Raw genomic sequence first — 12,297 nt, forward strand, 5'->3', positions numbered from 1 at the left:
TTTTGGTCTCGGTTGTGGCCAACTGTGAAGTAATGGATTGCTCTTTTCTGTGTAATCCTAGCAACACACCACTAAGAAGCCCAATTTTCTTTGGTTTATTATCACTATTGTCAAGCATTCTCTGACCCCTGTTTAACCTAAAGAGATACCATTTCACAAGAAATTTTAGATGTATTTCCTCTTCATAAAATGACACAATTTCAGAGACAGAAAAAAAAATCTCCATGTAAAATTTTCAAGTCCAGCCTTACTGTGGATGTTGGTGGTTTGTGAGAACGGGATTTCAGGGTTCAAGAGGCTTCAGGAGCAGATCCCACAGATAAAAGGGCGTTTTTCAAGGAGCTCGCATATCACACAAGGCTCAAAAAGAATGCAAGAAAAGAGTCTCAGGAAAGTAAGAACGGTATAGAAAACTAAAGCCTAGAAAGGCAGTAAGGACACCAAAGGCATTGTGTCTAGTGATAAGAGTGATCATGAGGGTGATTCTGCATAAGAGGACAATCAAAAGGTTGTTGCCATTCCCTTGAATGCCTCTCAAAATCAAAAGTTAAGACTCTGTTGCTGAATACAGCACATATTTCAGACACAAAACTTAGAAGAATTGAGCTGGAACTGATGTGGAAGGTTCTTGTAGTGTTTGTCAGTGCTGTATCAACCTCCAAGATAGTAAAGCAATCAGCAGTCTGACCCACCTGTGAAACGTATGAGCTGCAAACAATGACAAGCAGGGTAAGGTATCTCCAAGGGTACATTGTTGCGACTTACATCTTGGTGGTAGCTTACAGCTGTCTAATCAAAACTTCAGGCCGTATATCCAGCCTGTAAAAGATCAAACTTGGAGTGGGAGAAAACAACAACACGGGCAAACATGATCCCTTCAGATTTGTTATGTCCTTTTCAGTGACAGCAGAGCCTTTGCTTGAACGTCAGCGCTTTACATGTATTTCATACGTCAGCGTTTTACATGTATTTCATACTTAGTGAAAGTAAGTACAGGAATTTGTGTATGAAGAATAAATCTGATTTGTGGCATGTTAATCTTAGAATTTTGTTTTGTTTAAATGCCTGACCTAGTATTATCAATAATCTAAATATTTTATTTAGAGCCAAACCAAAATCCACCTGGAAAATCTGTATGTCCCACGCTGAGATGTCATCACTGGTTTGGCCTGCTTGCTTTTATATCTGTTAGCAAGAAGCTCTGTCCACCCTAATTTTAGAGATACAGAAAGATAAGCCGAAGACTTTTCACAGGAAGCATAACACATGGAGAGAAGGAAGTCTCAAGTTAAACATACTTATATTCCCTGGGAATCATTTCTCCACCTCTGGGTCTTATCACTTACAGAAGAGGGGTATAATTCAACTCACAGTTTCCCTCTAGAATCTTAATTAGAGGCTAGCATCATCAAGAGAACAGCTCTGTCGACAGTGTCCCAAGGGAGCATGGGAATAGAGAAGGAGCAGTGGAGTGGTGCCATGCATGGCTTCTCACTACTTGGGGAACCTTAGGAAGCTTTCGGAGCATGCGCAGACTTGCTGTCGGGGGTTGTTAGAGCTAGGATGTTAACTACTAAGTCCATTATTGACTCAGAGATGTTCATAGGGAAAACATTTGGGTATCACTTGTGTACAATCCTTGGAACTGCTTAGGATGTGCTGCGGCGGCCAGAGACAATCTCAGCAAAGGCACATAGGAGCCCCCAGGGGAAACAAGAAGGAGAGGGAAGTTCTAAGGGAGAGAGTTTCCACACAGCCTGCCCTTTGGTCTTGTTGTGGATATAGATAAGTTTTTTCATCAATTTATATGAAGTGGAATCTCTGCACAGAGTTGACGAACCCACATTGTGTATGTGTATTAAGACAGACTGTAGTCCAAAATATATGTATGGATATTAATAGCCAATGAAATATAAAATTTTAAAGTATGTACAAAGGCCTTTTCATATGTAGCTCTTTGTTCAGTGATCATTGCTTCAATATCATTATTATAATTTTAACATGCCATTATTATAATTTGAATTTTGAGAGTGCTATAGCTATGGTGTTTGTCAGTTATAGCATGTTTTTATCTTATAAATCATATTCTTGGTTTAAGAAAAATGATATCTAACACAAAGCCTAGTTAAAATTGCCCACTGGAGATTATCCTGTTTTTAATGGACTACATCAAATACTACTACATAATTAAGATTCTGAGAAATATTACTTTATAATAAAATATAAAATAAAGTACAAAATAAAAACATAAAAAATAATTAAATATTATTCAAAATTAATATTTAGAGTCCTTTCCAGTTCTAAAATTTTGGTGAGGTATAGCCTAAAATTTAAGTTGTAGGTAGGTTTGAGCACAACACCAACGTCAAGGTAAACAACTAGCTTTGTTTGCTCCTGCTGAGAAGAAAGCTATCTACAATCTAACTAAAATGCTAAGGCTGCCAAGATCAGGCTGACCCAAGTGGTCACGAGATCAGCAGGAAACAGTCTGGCCCTTCTGCAATACAACCATGCTAATTCATGGAAAGATAAATATGTTTCATGAGGAAAAAGTTACTAAACGTGGAGAATAAACCCCACTAAGCAGACTACTGAATAAAATGTAACCATAGAGCAAATAGGAAATGGGCTGTAGTATATGTAACTGCTGTATTGGACATTAACTCCAAGAAGAGAGCTTGAAAAAATTATGCACAATCCAAGTGAAGCATGGCGTAGGCTGATACCGGAGTACTGGACTGGGACTTGACCCATCACAGAGGTTACTCAAATGTTTGGCATAGAACTGTAACAGTTTTGCTTATTTTAATTTCAAACAGTGCCTTACTAATCTATGCATTTATTTCAGCAAAGGAAACACTCTCAAATGAATTATAGAAATGACTCTCTTTTAGTCTACTCAGCGACTTTTGTTTTTAAATTAATGGTTCATTAAATCGAGCTCATATTCCAGCTATTTGAATGTTACTTGGTTAATCGCCTTATTTACACTAGCCTATATGAATACACAGTTTGAATTTCTACCAAAAATGTAATTGCTTGTTGCTTAAAGCATAATTTTCTAGACAATATTACTTAATGAACAAAGTACATTTTTAAACTTTAAGACAGGTTCCCATATATATTTTCAGCATACTTACCTCTAATCCTTGAAGAAGAAATGTACTTCTAATGTTGTAATATGCACTTCAGGATCCTATGCCAGGTCTCAAAGGAATATTAGAATATACTAACCTAAGTGTCAAGGAAAAGGTAATGACAGATGGTGGATTAAACAAACAAAACCGGTGTCAATAATCATTTCCTCCACAATGAAATTACACACTTGGAGGAATGCTTTGAAGGTTGGTAATAACTTGTAAAAAGCTATATTTCAGATTTAATAAGTTCTGTAATTTTAAACTCTAAAAACCTAAACAAAATAAGTTTTTCTCTTCTCAGATAAATTTTTAGAAGCTCATATATGAACATCAATTCCAAAAATGCATATTTTAAAGAATAATATAAATAAATTTGTTATTTATTTATTTACTATTTAATGTCTTTTAATACATTTTATGTAACAATCTTTGCTAATTTTAATAACATTTATTAAACATAAATCTAGGAATGGATTTCTTCCATTATACTAATTCTGCATAAATGTCTTTAAGAATTAACTATTTAAATTATGTGTTTTTAATTCTGTTAATATAGCTTTAAGAGAACAAAGTTATACAATCGTTATAGCTTTTTCCTATTCATAGTCTTTCCCTGAATTTTGAAACTTCTGTTTTTGCAGAAAAGAATAGGTCAAAGAGCCTTGTCCAAGTTTCTTCTGCACATTATGACTCTCAGGGTGTAAGGTGGTCCTAGAATATATAGAAAGAAATATAGAAAAATAATCTCTACAGTAGATGAGTATGATCTGCAGGGAGAGAAATGTGAATTGTTATGGAATAATATTTATGCACACTCCGAAGGTATCTTTGACAAGGCAAAGTTAGTAAAAGGCTGACTAAACCAAAGGCAGGAGAAGATGAGGCAGGAGAGTCAAACTAAGGATGCATGGAAGAAGGGTGGAGTCTCAGGGAGTTACAAGGAGATGTGGAGAGAAACAAGATGAATATGCCATGCTGAAATAAGGTACCACTGTGTGGTAGAGCATAAATAATAAATATGAGTTAATTTAAGTTGTAAGAACTAGTTAGTAAAAAACCTAAGCTAATGGCTGAGTATTTATATTAACATTACATATCTGTGTGGTTATTTGGGCACTGGCTGGTGGGAAAGACTGAGTGATGGAAACAAAAACCCAGCTTACATTGAACGGTAAAGTCATTAAGTGTTTCCAGTACTTAAGCTAGAGATTGTTTCTATCATAATGGAAGGAAGACAAAATGAAAAAAATATTTAAAAAATATTTAGACAATAGGTTAGTGAAGTCCTTATCAGTTACAATGGGTTAAAGCTAGATAGATATCACTATCAAAACAAACAACAGAAAGCTTACAAACTCATGGAAACTGAACAATTTTCTACAGAATGAAAAATGGGTCAAGACAGACTGACAGAACAAAATTAGAAAACTTTTATATTACAACAAAAATGAGTAAACATAATACCTTAACTTATGGGACACAATGAAAGCAGTGCTCGAGGAAAGTTCATTGAACTAAGTACCTACATAAGGGAGTTAAAGTGATCTCATACTAGCAAAAATACACCTGAAAGAACAAAAAGAAGTAAACATACACAGGAGGAGTAAATGCCAAGAAATAATCAAAATCATAGTTGAAATCAGTAAAATAAAAGCAAAGAGAACAATACAAACAACAAAGAAAAGACAGTAAGTAGCCTTACTATATAGGAATTACAAAACAACTGAAAAAGATGTCAAGAAAACAACCTTTAACACTAGCCTCAAACATTAAAAAGTATCTTGGTGTAATTCTAACCAAGCAAGAGAAAGACTTGTATGATCAAAACTTCAAGTATCTAGCAAATTAATTGAAGAAGATATCAGAAGATAAAAAGATCTGTCATGATTGTGGATCGATCAGATTAGCATAGTAAAAATGGCCATCCAACCAAAAAAGCAATCACAGATTTTAGCACAATTCTTTACAAACACTGATGAGACAATTACTAACTCAATATGAAAAAAAAAAATCCCAGGACAGCTAAAACAACCCTGAACAATAAAAGATCGTCTGGATATATCACTATCCCTGATTTCAAGCTCTACTTCAGAGCTGTAGTAAACAATAAAACCTAATGGTATTGGCATAAAAACAGATTTATTTACCAAAGGAGGCAAACCAAAGACCCAGACATAGCACCACACACCTATAAACACTTGCTTTTTGAGAAAGACGCCAAAAATATACAATGGAAAGATGAAGCCATCTTCAGCAAATGGTGCTGGTCTAATTGAATGTCCGTATAGAGAAAAATGCAATTATCTAACTCAAGTTCAAGTGGATCAAAGACCTCAGCATAAAGTCAGATACATTGAACCTACTAGAAAATAAAGTGGGGAAAAGCTTTGAAAACACCGGCACAGGGGACAACTTCTTGAAGTTAACACAACTTTCTGAACAGAACATTAATAGCATAGACACTAAAATAAATAAATAGAACCAAATAAAACTGAAAATCTTCTGTACATCAAAGGACACCATCAATAAGATAAAACAGCAGCCTATAAGGGTAGGAAATGATGTTTACCAATTCCACATTAGTCAGAGAGCTGATATCCTAAATAAGAACCCAGGAACTAGACATAAACAAACATAATAATCCGATTAAAAATGAGGTACAAATCTAAATAGAGAATGCTTAACAAAGGAAACAAAAACGGCTGAGAAATGCTTAAAGAAATATTCAACATCCTGTCACAGAATCTATAACTTACATTGTGTCCTGCCTGCAGAGAGTTCTGCATCTCGAGCCTCACCAAACTGTTGTCAGAGAGACCAAAGAAAGTTCGTCTAGCTACTGATGGGAGCAGAAGCAGAGTCTCACAGCCAAACATTAGGTGGAGTCTGGGGAGTTTTATAGACCACTGTGAGAAAGGATTGGAGGGAGGAGGGATCAGAGGGCTCAGAGCCACCAAGAATACACAACCCACATAATCAACTGACTGGGACTCATTTGGGCTCTCAACCCAATAGTAGGAGTCAGGGGCTGCTTGTCATCCCTTTGCCTGTTTGCAGTACCTTTTTCCTCCTATTGAGTGGACTCATTGAGCCTTGATGAGAGGTATGCACCTGGTCTTATTAAGCATATTAGGCTCAGCTTGGTAGATATCTCTTGGAGGACTACTCTTTTCTGAGGGCAAAAAGGCAGAGGATATTTTGGAGATGCTTGGGGGAGTGTAGAGAAGGGGAACTGTGGCCAGAATTTACTATATGAGAAAACAATAAAAATAAATAGATAAAACCAAATGAATAAAAATAAACCAATAAAACAGAAACAACGAAAACCAGACATATTGAACCTGAAAGGAGAGAAAGTGGAGAATAGTCTTGAATACCTTGGCACCAGAGACAATATTTTGAAAAGAACACTGATAGTATAGGCACCAGGATCAACAATTAATAAATAGGACCTCGTGAAACAAAAACACTTTTGTAAGGCAAAGACACCCTGAATTGGAGAAACAGCTTGCAGAATTTAAAAAGATTTTTGCCAATTCCATGTCTCATAAAATACTAATATCCAAAATATGTAAAGAACTCAAGAAATGAGATATAAAAAAAACAAATAATCCAATTAAAATGTGGTGTAAATCTAAACAGAATTTTGAATAGAGGAATCTCAAGTGGCTGAGAAATACTTAAAGAAATGTTGGACATTCTTAGCCATGAGGGAAATGCAAATCAAACCTCTTTGAGATTCCATATTACACCTGTCAGAATGTTTAAGATCAAAAACAGTGACAACTCATTTTGGTGCATCTGTGGAGCAAGGGGAACATTCCTTTGATGGTGGGAGTATAAACTTGTATAGACACTTTGGAAATCAACATGGGGATTTCTCAGAAAACTGGGAATTGATAAACCTCAAGATCCAGCTGAACTACTCATAGGCATACATCCAAAGATGTTTCATCCTACCACAAGAACACTTACTCAACTATGTTCACAGCAGTTTCATCTCTAATAGCAAGACATTTAAAACAACCTCCATGTTCCACATTGAAGAATGGATAAAGATTATGTGGTGCATTTACATAAAGGAGTATTAATCAGATTACTTTTAATGACATCATGAAATTTGCAGGCAAATGGATGGAACTAGAAAAAAAAAAAAAAAGACCCCGAGTGAGGTAACACAGATCCAGAAAGTCAAATATGGTTTGTACCCACTTATAAATGAATATTAGTTGTTAAATAAATGATAGCTAAAGTACACACCCAGAGAGATTAGGTAAAGAGTGTTGTTGGGGTTTCTGCTCTGCCTGGTTTCAGTCCTCCCACTAGTTCCCACAGTCATTTAGCCCAAAAGAAATCACACAGAGGTCTATATTAATGATAAACTGGTTGGCCCATTAGCTCAGGCTTCTTATGAACTCTCATAACTTATATTAGCCCATTATTCTTATCTATGTTAGCCACAGAGCTCAGTACCTTTTTCAGCAAGGAAATCATACCCTTCTTCTTCAGTGGATGGGCCCAGGACTGGGGAGGAATGGGCTTGCTCCTTCCCAGAATTCTCCTGCTCTCATTGACCCACCTCTACTTCCTGTCTGGTTGTCCCACCTATACTTCCTGCCTGGCTACTGGCCAATCGGCGTTTATTTAAAACATATTTGACAGAATATAGATAATTGTCCTGCACTAAAAGAGGGCCACAGGTGTGTCTCCCTGAGAAGGGAAAATAGAATATATTTTGTAAGTGGACTGGTGGTAAGAGTAGTTATGAACAGGAGGGAAAGTTTGGAATCAGAAATATCCCCATTAAAACTCACTGTAGTAGATGACACCAGAGGTTTTTCCATCTGCTGGCCTCAGAGACAGAGCTATCAAAGTGCCGTTATTCTCAGTTGGTGAGGATTTCTTCTGGTTATGGAGGGGAGGCCTGGCTCCGTATAAGCAATCCCATGCCTGACTCTTCCCTCCTGTGACTGGTCCACTAGCCACAACTGTCTCACTCAGACTCTCCTCCCTCTGGGAACAGGGCAAACCAAATTTGTCTCCCAAATCTGTGGATATCCCTTTATCTCAGCCTTCTCAAAGTAGCTAAATTTTTGACAACTGATGGTTCTTCAAAATGATGTTCAGGTGCTAAACCCTGCCAGAAGGACCCTTGACTTCTGGGTCTCAACACTGCCCAACTCTAGCCTGACTTAACTTCTGGACATGGCTCCCTGATTTTGTCTCACCACCAGGCTTCCTGCAAGCCTAGAGCTGTGTCCAGTGTGTTCCCAACAGGTTCATCATCCCATCCTTTTCATACCCTTTTCGGGTATCTTCCACTTCCTTTTTTCATGTTTTTCTGTCATTGAAATAAAATTATTTTACTTTGTTCTTATTTTGGCTCTGTTCATCGCTAGGGCACAGGAGGCAGCTGCTGGCCTCCCTTCTTAACTTAATATCTTAGTTATGTTTTCTATCACTTGTATAATCCTCACAATAATTGATTCAAAGGTATTTCTTTCCTTTGTATGACATATGACATACAAATCAAAGAAAATCGAGTATTATATTGGTGTTAATTTTCAAAGAAAATACTGACACAAAAGTGAACATATACACTTCAGGTTTCTCTTTGTTCCAGAACAAGCCACATAAAATCAAATAAAGTCTGACTTACTATTGATCTTTTGTCTATACTTATTTAGTAAAATGAAATTTTAGCATTTCATAAAAACTCTTAATATAAAATATTATAGTGATTTAATCCTTCCAGTTTTAGAAAAAAAATGTTTCTTTTATTTTTGTAATTGTTGTATAATTACACCATTTTCCCCAAAACTTTTCATATACCCCCTTCTTGCTATAATTCAAATTTATGGTCTCTTTTTACATTCAGTGTCGTCACATGTGTGATGTGTGTAACTTGTGTATATAATCATAAACACAACCTGCTTAATCGGTATAATGTTGCTCACATATATGTTTTGTTCAGGACTCGCCATTTGATATCTGATAACCAGTGTGCCTGCTCTTCCTTGAGGAAAACGATTTGTCCTGAGTCAGCATCCCTTAGTCGCCTCTTGTTCTTTGTGAGATGAAGTCTCATGGTCGTTCTCCAGTCCACTTTGGCATATCCATAGTAATCCTTGTTCAGCTCATACTTAGGCACCCATCATTCTAGTTTTTCCTTGTTTTTTTATATATTCCACAGAGTTATTGTTTCTGCAAGATAGAGGTGAAATATAGTCAACAGTAAAAGATATATTAATATTGGCTTTATGAGTAGAAATAAAACCTTATTTTTGCCAAATATTTTAACATTTAAAAGTCTTGGCTTTACTGTTGAAATGATATATGATGGAAATATGACATTTGCAGGCTATTTATGGATGCCAATCTAATTTCTCTATCAGAAACCTCTTGTTAATAGGTGTGATTCTTTGACATATTGAATTTGGCCTCATTCTTCAGTGGTTTCAGTTTTATTTATACAGTAGAGTAATGAAACGAACAGCATATGTTGAATTAAAATAAATGTTTCCCTAGCCCATCTGATAAACACAGACCTGTCTGATTCAAACAGATGTCAATATGTCAAAGCTGTTTAGTAGCCCCTCCCGAGTTCCTAGGGCCTTTCTTATCAAGAATATGGGAGTTCATGCCAACTTAATTAGCTGGTGGAGAGAATGTAAGAATTAGCAGGAAAACATTCCTTCACAATCACAAGTAGCTCCTCAGAGAGATGACACACGAAGATTGGATTCTGGTCAAATTCTGTTCATGCCGAGTCAGATGCAAAAGGAAGACACAGAACAAACTAATCAAAACATAAAGTTGCTATATAGTATGAAGAGTCTAGGAACGCCAAAAGTTCTTCATTTTCTAGGGGCATTTTTAAATATGCCATGTTACATTGCTCTTTAGAAATCAAAGATTGATTGATTGTGGCTATAGTCCTATATTTTCACATTTAATTTTGGCCAAAATTGTATGAATTTTTTTTGTTCATCTTGTCAATGTTTCTAGAAGCTATTATATTCAATTTGCTTTGTATTTAACACACACGCACACACACACAAACCACAGGCATACACAGTACTAAGTGTACTATGGTGATAGTAGAAACTGACGTTTTCTCTCCTCTTCCTCAGTTTAAGACAGAAAGCAAAATGAAAGGCGCCTTTGCAGACAGGGTCTGTGGTTCACAACACGTCTGGAGTTCAAGAAGAGATGCTCTTCCTTCACACATTTTATAGTCTTTTCCCATCTGTTGTGGATTTTGTCAGCAATTTCTGTTAAAAATTTTGAATTTTCTAAAGCCAAGATATCCAAAAGAAAAATGCCAGGAGACTAAATAAAAGAATTCTTTCAACCTTAAGGAAGTGATGTATTGGGAACACTTAGAGGAGAGTTGGAAGTGAAATCTTGAATTGAAAGAGTATATAAAATAGAACTTTCCTACAAAGTGGAAAAATCTAAGGGGAATTTTTATAAGCTGGTATTTATAACTCTTTTATATATTCTCCAGAAAACTGGGACTGCTTCATCCATGTTTTCTTCTCCCACTCCAATAATTCCTTTTTGCCTCCTAAGTTTTATCCTCTGCTGTTCTGTTTAGCTAACTAGAAAAACAAATGATATTGCTCAGTCTCCTTGGAAAGGAACTCTCACACATTTCATTTGCTTTCGATGGTTTTAAGGTATAGGAATTAAAACTTAGAAGGCTCGAGAGAGGCCTAGAAGACTTTTTGACTTAGCCCCGCGATTCAGGATCTAGCATGGTCTCTAATGGACTCAGTCTTCAGCGGCATTACTTGGAAAGTACTCGGAGAACATTGTTCTACATTACTTAGTTAGCCCCAGTTTTCAATATTCTTGAGCATTTGAATATTTTTAGATTTCCCAATGGCCTAAAGCCACTCTTAATGTTTTTCTTACTTAAAACTAGGAGGTTTTCCAACTTTTCTTACCCATTCCCATTTATTTCTCTTTCACACACAGTCACATCTACACACATGCACACACATACACACACACACACACACACAGAGATGCAGGGTTTCATTATTTAGCCCAGGGCGTCCTCAAAGTCACTCTGCCTCTGTCTCCTGAGTGTGGACTTAGGGGAAGAACACCAACAAACACAGCAGCCTCTTTTATATGTTAACCACCTGAATATCTCACTATTTCATTAATTAGTACCACAGTACACTCACGTTTACATTAGTGATACCGCCATTGTTTGCACTTTTGCTTCAGTGAACACTAGTTCTTTCTCACGCATTTAAAGGATGCTTTTGAGTGGAGATGCAGAAGAAATTGCTGGCACTAGTTTCTAAAAAGTTTTTATGAACACAAACTGTACACAAAGTCATTACTTTATAATATTTAAAATGGTGAGCCATATAAAAAATTATGTGTGTCACACTTACATCAATGAACCTACACTGAACCAAATAAGTGCCATGTGATTAGAGTTCAAAACCACCTACTAGACTTAGCAGCTACCGCTGTGTAAGGTGTTTAGGTTCCTGTCTAATAATTCAACAAGTTTAGCAAGGCTTACACAGCATGATGCATGTGATGCCTTTAATAAATGAAAGAAGAGAAAGAAGCTTCTAACTAGGCACCAGACCAATTTGGAGCTATACTTGTGGTTGTAACTATACAGTCTAAAAGGTCCTGAAACCCATTGCTATAAACATCTTACTGACAATGTGGGTCATCTCCAAAATGGATATTAACTCCAGGATCTCAATATCTATTTCAAGTGAGTCTGTTAGTATTATTCTTGATTATAAAATATTGTTAGCAATTTTAGATTTTATTTTTAATGCAATACAAAATATTTTCATATTTCCTTAAGGATATAATAGTTTCAAGTATATTTTTTACTTTGTTTTTATATTATATTTCATTCTCTACAGGAGGTTATTGTGAGAGTATGGACTGTGGTAATCCCTTTTCATCTATCTTTCACGTGACCTAGGTAGTAGAGGTACAGAGACGATAAGCAAAGAATGATATTCTATTGATTTCATAATAGGAATTTTTTAAATGTTAATATAAACAGAGGATTTAAAATATTCTAACATAAATAAACCAAGCAGCCCATGAAACATGTGATCCTTAAAAAGGAAGCCACCCTGAACTGGACAAAGAATTTCCTTTTCAG

The sequence above is a fragment of the Alexandromys fortis genome, unplaced genomic scaffold (genome assembly GCF_014885135.2).
Source record: "Alexandromys fortis isolate MF-2015 unplaced genomic scaffold, M_Fortis_MF-2015_v1.1 scaffold_38, whole genome shotgun sequence".
NCBI classification, from domain to species: domain Eukaryota; kingdom Metazoa; phylum Chordata; class Mammalia; order Rodentia; family Cricetidae; genus Alexandromys; species Alexandromys fortis.